This window comes from Anser brachyrhynchus (assembly GCF_964034855.1).
Source record: "Anser brachyrhynchus genome assembly, chromosome: 2".
Taxonomy (NCBI): Eukaryota; Metazoa; Chordata; class Aves; order Anseriformes; family Anatidae; genus Anser; species Anser brachyrhynchus.
Window position 1 is genome coordinate 53,624,054 of NC_137695.1, and position 9,328 is coordinate 53,633,381.

The window sequence follows — 9,328 nt, forward strand, 5'->3', positions numbered from 1 at the left end:
ACTATAAACTGTTTGCAAAATGCATGATGTTTCTAGAAGACAGGGCAATGGAACTAAATTAGAATAAACTTTTACGTTCTCATTCAGAAATAGGCGTAATCCTGGATATTTTATCTTTGGTTTTGTTCTCTTGGAACAGTTTTTTTAGGGAAAAAAGTGTGAAAATGTTCTTTTGAGTTCCCTCCTCACTTTTAAGAGCTCAAACATGAAGCCTTATAAATAGAGTCCTTTGCTTCCCTATTCTAAATTGAAAATGCATACTAGTGCTCCAGAGTCGCTTGCAAATGGAGGGTCATAAACTCCAGCTCAACTTATCTAAACGGTTTATTGTGTGAAAGATACACACTGTGAGTTAGACTTTGGCTGACATATTCAGTGATAATTACATAGTGGGAGCTTCCTAATTCCATTAGAAAATTGTTCCAGGTTTAGATAGAATGAAATCATAGTGTCTTCTCCTTTTCTCCCCTGTTACATTTTATTATTGCTGTTATGTAGTTGTTGCTGCCCTTAGTCATAGATCAGCATCTCATGTCCTTGGGGCATGATGATTACAGGACAAAAAGGGAAAACCCATTTCAGATTGCTTATAGTTTAAAGGTAGGACAGAAAAGCAGCAACAGAAATGAGTAGAAAACAAAATAATATTGCTAGTCAGTATGGCAGCACTTATCACACCACAGCAGCAGCCTGAGCTAGCTGCTCTTTTGTTCTTTGCAGGTATCATAGCTAAAGACAGGTTTTAACAAGGGGTTTGGAAGAGAACACACATAAACTTGCACCTGTGAGCACAGACCTCTTCCTCAGCATTTGTCACAATGAAGGAAAATATAGAATCATAACAAGCAAACAGTTAAGATGCTGAGATGGTGAGGCGATTACAGGCAGCTTGCTGCTGTTGCATGGGAACAGTACAATACTTGGTAAATGGATGGCGGTGGTAGTGCTGGGAAGGATCTTGAAGCAGGATGACTGGTGAAAGAGGGTCAGGGGCGAAGAGCACAGATTGGGTTATTATGGTCATTCAATCAGAAAGACGGCTACAGCTGATGGGTAGTGGATGCATTTTAGAGTTTCATTACTACTACCGTGACTCTAGCACTCAACAGAGGTTGTGATATCTCATGGCCTTAGAGAGCACAAGTAGTTTACAACTAGTTTTGTAGCCTCATCCAGAGGATGCTGGATGCCAAGTGGCAGGTCTAAAGCTTTGTGCCTCTGTTTGTGACTGATGGGTCTGCTGGTGACCCAAAATTAGGTTAATTCTAAATTGCCTTGTAACAATTATGGTGTTATTAAAGAATGGGAAGTTATATCACTTTAAATTCAAATTCCCATTTAATAATATTACTTGGTAAAATGGGATGTGTCACAAGTACACTAAGGTATAGTTAATGCTCTTCTTCTGAGTAAGTTGCAAACATGTGCAGCAAAGTGTATCCATAAAGAAATAGCCACATGTGCATATTTACAAATCCCTTTTTCATCAGGGTGCTCTGAGAACAATAATGATGACAAAAAAAAATGGGCTGGTTTCATGTCAGGGGGATTGATTTAGATCAAAGTCATTAAAATCACCAGTTTAATCCTGATTTAAATTGTCAGGATGAAAATGCTGATTTAAATAATTGATTTTCGTCTTGTGTTGCTTTTGTGTATTCTAGTTTTGTTTTTTTTTTTTTTTTTCTAAATAGAGGATGATTCTTATTGGCTGGTGCAATTCAGTATTTCCTTTCACTAAGCATGAGGATTATGTATGCACTATGTATATATTTAAGTATTTTAGCATATATTTACCTAGATTCTTAATTTGTATACTTCTGTAATGCTAGAAAATAACTAATTAATATTTTCTTACTTTCTGAAAATGATATTTATTTTTTCCTCATGCATTGATTCAAACTGTATTTGGAAGACAATTTAGACTTTCATTGTAGAAAATGTAGACTTTCAAAATGCATAAAATCCAGAGGGAAAAGGGGTGCTAGCTAAAATATGCTGTGCAGCTAAAAATAGTTTTGTTAGAACATATTTCTTTTAAAAAACAAGGTACAGATCTGCTGTGAATGTCTGACTTGTAACTATGACCTGTTATGTTACTGGGATGTTACTTGCCTGTGTCACCTAACTGTGTAGGTTGACATTGCTAAAACCTTCAAAGGCCTGTTTCAGAGCCAGGTCCAAGTTCAGTAAAGCTGAGGTCTGAGCTAGGAGAAAGATGAGGAAGTCACTGGGAATGGGACCCCTTGAAAGGTCAGTGGTGGCTCCTCCATCCAAGCTGGTGTCAGTGGAGAGTGTAGGAAGGAGGAAAAGCCACCAGCCATAATGAGTGTCCAGGATAAGGACACGTTGTCCCAGTTCAGAGCTTGCTGGTGGAGGCTTGTAACATCACTTTTTACTAAAGTGGGTTATTGGTACCCCAGCACTGTCATCAAGTCTGGCATGAAAGCACTTCTGCAGAGTGAGTCCTGCCTAACTTTTAAATTACATAGATTGCATGTGATTGAAGAGCTGAACTGTCACTGTGTCTTTCAATATTTTAGAGACAGACTTCTGTGTCTTATAATGCATTTTAGCCTAATTGAACATGAAAAAAAATGGATTCTTCTACTTTTAACTCCTGTTGTTCTCTTTTTGTGCTTTGGCATTATTGTGATACATGCAGGAATGAGGAGGACTCCCTGGAGACCTGGTTGATGGAGAAGGTTCTTGATTTGATGCACTTGAAAGTATAATTTATTATATTTCTGACATTGAAGAAGGCATTTGTATTTATTTATCAGCAAGAATGCAACAAAGTTCTGTGATGCTTTCTTTTTCAGTTTTAAATACATTTACAGAGTCTTTAATAGTCTTTTGGATATGGAATAATGAAGGAGAGAGCTCTTACTTTGCGAAGTAGCACATAAACTGTATCTTGAACATACTGCTTTGTTAAATGAACGAGGCAATCAGGATATATATGTATTTAACCTTTCATCCTATTAGAAAATATTATGAAGTTAAGCATACCAGTGGGTAAGTGTTCCTTTAGGTAGTAAAGCTACTATGGCTGTAGCTACAAGTCCCAAAGCTTGGGTGAGTTTGGGTGAATATATTTGGAAGGTCTGTCTGACCCTCAGTGTCACACATACACCTCTATATGTGATAAAATAAATGTAAACAGATCGGTGCATTCATCACAAGCTAAACATCAAAGTTGCCATAAATAAATTCCAAAGCATGTAAAATGTACACAAGGCAGATGGTTTGAATTATAAGGGACAATGTTAAGTAATAATCATTTGAAGTTTTCCCTAAAATTGTTTAAAAATTTCTTATTCATCTTAATTTGCTTAGCTGAGGTAGTTTTAAGTATGAAGAAAGTATCAAATAGCCAGAAGCTTCTTTTTCTTAGAAAGACTGTTAACTTTACCTCTTGATTTCTGTGTAAGTCTGATTTCTTTGTTAATAATTCTGACGTGATCATCAAACCTAGCAAAAATAACAAAGTACTAATGAAGTCCTATCTAATCTCAGTCTTATCTGGCTATCCATGCTCATAATTACTTTCTCAAGTTTAAAGAAACTAATCATTTAACAAAGCCAACTGTATAAATGGAAATTAAAGAACAATTACTTCAGCACTTGCAGAACAAGCTACTAATTTCAGACGTGTTAACATTTCTGTCAGTGTGGTTCCAAGCGCCTGACAGCACCTTGTCTCTGTAAAGGCAGAGACACTTAATTTCTGACCATTCAATCTCAAATATAGAGTAACATGTAAGTATAGCAAGACATATATAGGAAACAAACGAAGAAAATTAGATAAAATTACAGAATTCCATCCTGTATTTATATGGTGATGAAAATGTTGTTAATGAGATTGTCTAGATGTGTCCTAGCCATGACTAACCCTCTCAAATGGTTATTCTGTAATGGACGGCAATTCTGTAGTTTGGATGTTTGTTGGTCCTAGTAACAATTTAAACCATTTAACTTCTAAAAGGAGATATCTCATTATAGATAGAAATCTCTAAATGGGGAGTGGGGTGTGGATGTTTAATAAAGACACTATTCTATTACATCCATCATGTCTTACAAAGCTGGAAAATGACCTCCCTTCCTTCAAAGAAGACCACTGTTTTTATACTTAATAGAGAAATACACAGTCCTCTTTACTTCAGAACATCCCGTTCCTCTGATCCTCAAATAGCTTCCATTAAGAACTTCTTGCCTTTTTCCTTAAGATATTGATTTACTACCAGCCCTGCCTAACTTTGACTACTACTGCAGAGCTCTCATGCAAAGTGTTTCTTTTATTCTCACTCTTTTTAGTTCAAAGTTGGCTCCAAATATTTATGCACAACAGATTCAGGTACCCAGTGTGTACAAGTCATAAAGATTTCATAAGATCTTCTGCACAAGTAGAACATACATTCATTTAATATGTACGCAAATAGAAGATAGGAAATTATTAAAATTCTGAGAGTACCTTTCTTGAAGGATGAGCTCTGATTAACAGCTGATAATCAGTACTCCAAGGTTTCCCACTGCATATCATATAGGAGATGAAAGAGGATACAAGTTGCTCTAGGCCTTGTCCATCTTACTGAATGTCATATTGGGGATTAGACTTAATTTGATTCATTGTGCTAAGATTTTTTTAACAAAGTAGCAGTTCAGATTAAAGGATAAATTAATGTATTATTCTATACGTATTAAATTTGATAATGTGTTCCCTTTGATGGTATCACAGAAATTACTTATGGTGATAAAATATTTCTTGTCATAGTTCAGTGGAATAAGAATATGCACTAGAAACCGCATTCCCAAAGTAAAGGTTTTTCAACTATTCAAATTGCTTATGATGGAAAGTAAACAAAATAATGTTGCCTCTTAGAGACTACTTTGGGTGCTGCTATAGAAGTCTTGCTGAATAAGTGAACCAATACAAACCTTTTAGATTCAACAGCAGAGGTAGCAGCACAAAGAAAGACAGCAAAAGCATCACAAGAAAATGAACCTTTGTGTTCTAGTCCTGTTGTCTTTTGATAGCTTGAAACTAGGCTTTAGTTGGCAGTAGCTGTTCTAAACGGGCTAACTTACGGATAAAATGTCCTAACCAGGGCCGTGTGCACCTGTGGCTCATGAGGTTTGTGCTTGCTCTGTCCATTGATGCATATGCAAGAGGCTTGAAGAAACAGGACTTAATCAGGCAGGTGAAGTGATTTTCCTTCTAGCAGAGCAACATGTAGCCTTGCCGTGTATAAGCAGATGCCTTCAGGACAGGTGATATGACTTAACTGTGGAAATGAGGGGGAAAAAAAACTTGTTTAACCAAGATACATATATAGATGGTATGGCTACAGCATGGGAATACCCTGCTGCTCCTTGGCTTCTCCCCTGTCTGCCTACACTGTAAGCACTCCTTGACCTCCCCTGCTGTTGAGAGGGAGGAAATTTGCCAGAAGATGGCTTTGTAGGCTCTGGAGGAGTAAGCCCTGTTTCAGCTCTACCTTGTCCTTCCCACAGAGCTACAGACCTTATTTGCTTGATTTCTTTCTATTCTGCATTTCTGCTGAGGCACCACAGGACAGAAAAATTGCTTAAATAGGAACACCAGAGACGGGAAAATGGAGACTGGCTCACGTATTTATTAACCACCTTTATGTTATTATCCACAGTGCACCCTGAGACTGTAAAAACATGCCTTGGTGTTTTTGGTTGCTTTTTCTTTCATACTCCTCCAATGAGAACACCTGAAGTGATATTTTACAAAGACTTGATGCAAAGTGCACTGAAACGAAGTGGAAAAGACACAACTGGTTTAACCTGGTTTTGGACTATGCCCTCGGTGGCAGCTTAAGTAACCTTTTCTGCTCTGATATCCCACCTGTGACATAGTTCTCTTCCATGTCTGAACTTGACCACTCTACTCAATAAACCTGGTTTACATGCGTACATTGATTTTTAAATGTAACTTTTTTCATCAGTAAAAGTGTAGGTAATTCTCATCACAAATAATTCTAAAACTGAGGAATAATACGAAAAGAGCTTCCTGGAGGAGTTGCAGAGTGTAATATAAGGCACCTGACAGCTCCAGTGGGGTTACACGAGTCAGTCACAGGGAGAAAAGCTAGGAGGTGCAGGGGTACTCAGAAAGAGAAATATTGATTACATATTTATTTATTTATTTTTTAATAGGTCCTATTACATAACTGAGGCCACAGCTATAGGTTTCTATACTTCTGCCAGACAGGAACAGATCTCCTACGCCATGACTCCAGGAATCCAAGTGATTTTAAAATGAAGTATCTAAAATGAAATAGAATGAAGTATTTGAGGGGTCTGGAGAACAAGTCTTACGAGGAGCGGCTGAGGGAGCTGGGATTGTTCAGCCTGGAGAAGAGGAGGCTCAGGGGTGACCTTATCGCACTCTACAGGTACCTTAAAGGAGGCTGTAGCGAGGTAGGGGTTGGTCTCTTCTCCCACGTGCCTGGTGACAGGACGAGGGGGAATGGGCTAAAGTTGCGCCAGGGGAGGTTTAGGTTGGATATTAGGAAGAACTTCTTTACTGAAAGGGTTGTTAGGCATTGGAATAGGCTGCCCAGGGAAGTGGTTGAGTCACCATCCCTGGAGGTCTTTAAAAGATGTTTAGATGTTGAACTTAGTGATATGGTTTAGTGGAGGACTTGTTAGTGTTAGGTCAGAGGCTGGACTCGGTGATTTTGGAGGTCTCTTCCAACCTAGATGATCCTGTGATTCTGTGAAGTGTGACAACAACCTGCAGTAACTTTAATTTTCTGCCAGGTGACTGGTTCGGTACACCCATGTGCAGAACTGATGTGGGTGGGGACCTGAAATTGTGATAACTCTTTATATAAAGTTATTTCTGTGTGCTTGTGACTGTGGTGTCTGTGTATATCATGCTTTAGGTATGGAGAACGATACAAGCCTGACTAATGATCTATGTAATCTACAATCCACTGTCATCATTTAACTGGGCATTTAGTCTTCTGATGTAAAATGTATCCTCTTTGTGGTATCTAGGAAGCAATTTTGGCTGTGTTTACTTCAAAGGACATTTTCTTCATCAGTTATATTTATTCAAAAGTGAAATATATTCTTGATTTAAAATGATATTTAAAGATGTTATGATGTTAGAATATTTGTATTCTTTTCTTGATGATAAAGCAAGAAAAGTATCTACCTTCACACTAATTTTAGCTTCAGAATTTTTATATTTCTCAGAATTCCTTATTAGGATAATAACTGGAATTACGCTGTAGGATATATAATGTCAATGCAATTTTCAGAAACAAATGTAGGTAGCAAACAATATAGCTAGACAAATTTCGTGACTAAAACAGGTTGAAAAATAGTCTGGTAAGCCTACACTGTCTAGAAGATCAACATCAGTAGGTTAATATTTGCTCTACAGCCTCTGATTCTGGTTAGTTATTGACACGACTTCCAAGAATTTCCGTTTTTCACAGCTATTTTTTCATTTTGCGTGATTAAACAAAATGACCTAGACTTTTCATGCACAGTTTTCTGTGAACATATTTTTAAATACCTCAGTTTCCCCGAAATTTGTAATCTGAATTAGCAGAATCTTTTTTTTTTTTTTTTTTTTTTTTTTTTTTGGAACAGAGCTTTCAATGAAGGTGGGAGAAAATGGCTTACAATGATTTTTTTTTTTATTATTATTATCTGAGTATTTGGGGCAGCCAAAGTACAAACCTCATGGACAGTGTTATTGACATAATGACATCATTTTAGAGCAAAGATAATTTCTCATAAGTCAATTCAGTGCTTTAAACTGGACTTTTCCATACAGTACATCTTCATGAAATAACCTATCACAAGAATGCTTTTGATATCTGTATCCAGGTGTTTCCAATATTTGTATCAAAATATAAAATCTGATTATTCAAATTTCACTAAAGCTCATAAACTTCTGAAACAGCTCTCACATGCGTATCACTTGTATAGGTGGGATTACAGGATGAATAATGCAAACCAGGCGTTTCTAAAGTTTTCACTGAAGAATATATCAATATTTAGGGCCTGTCTCTTTTTTGGCTTGGATCTTCTGTGATCACACATCTGTGCAAAGTGAGCTTAAGAAGAATTAAATAAATAAAAAAAAATGCTGTGTTGGAATTTAGATGGCTCAGGAAAGCTTGTAATAGGATGAGTGTCTTTACTTCAGGTCACTGATTTAAGTCTCCACTAGCAACAGCCAGAAGCTGTTAGAACCCAGTGGTGGGTTGGTGACCTATGAAATAAAGTAGTGGCAGGGAACCTCCTGCATTCCTTTGCCCGCCTACCTGGACAGGTCCTGACATGGGGGCAGCCTTTCCCTGTGAGCTGTGGAGCCCATGCTCACCCCTGCCCTCCTTCCTGTGGGGACAAGGGAGGTCAGCATCCAGTTCAGCAAACCCCATGTCTATGCCCATGGGTGTCATTGTCCAGCTCCTGCTGCCCTCAGGCAAGCTGGTGCATTTATCTTAGCAGGGACAGAGCAGAATCTGCCAGGGATGCATCCTGCCAGCAAAACTCCCTGCACACAGTTTAGTTTTATCCATTAACAGGAGATTTTCTTAGAATTACTGTTGTGGTAGCTGATCCTTTAAATCTGCAGAGACAACCAGCTGCAGCCTTTAGGTAGTCATTTCTCCTCTGCCTGGCTTTTATCTAGTAAATATTTACCTCTCATTATGCATATGGTGATTTCTCCAGGCTTTTCCTGTCATCACTGAGGAAGCAGCTTAACATTACCATCTCCCACACTCTTTTTCACTTAAGGAAAAAAAAAAAAAAAGATTACTGCCCTGTGAACGTATTACTCAGAATATTTATATGCATATAGTTGTAGTATGATATAAAAGAGTTATTGACTGATGAACTCCATACATTACTGAGTGCCTATGAAGGCAGAATCTGGAAATGCAGTGTGTTTATATGTAATAAATACAGAATTTGTAATTTGACCTTATAGGCAGAGCTTACTGACATTATAGGTCTCTAATCTGATTCCAAACAGTCCCATATTATGGATGACATTTTTCTTTCATGACACCTCTGGCCTTGTGTGAAGCACCAAATTTGCAGAGAATAGGCTTACTGGAGTTTTATTATTTTTAATTTGGCACTTTTTCTTAAAAATAACACTAGGCAGAGGAAAAAATGGGGAAAAATGGGTGGGAGTGAGTTTCAATGTTTCAGGCTGTTGCCTTTGGAATGTGCCGTGTGCTCGACCAGGGCTTGACCAGCCAGATATTTGCATGAAGCAATTTGCATGGGAGTTTGCAAGAGTGGGGCCTGAGAAAACATGCTTTTA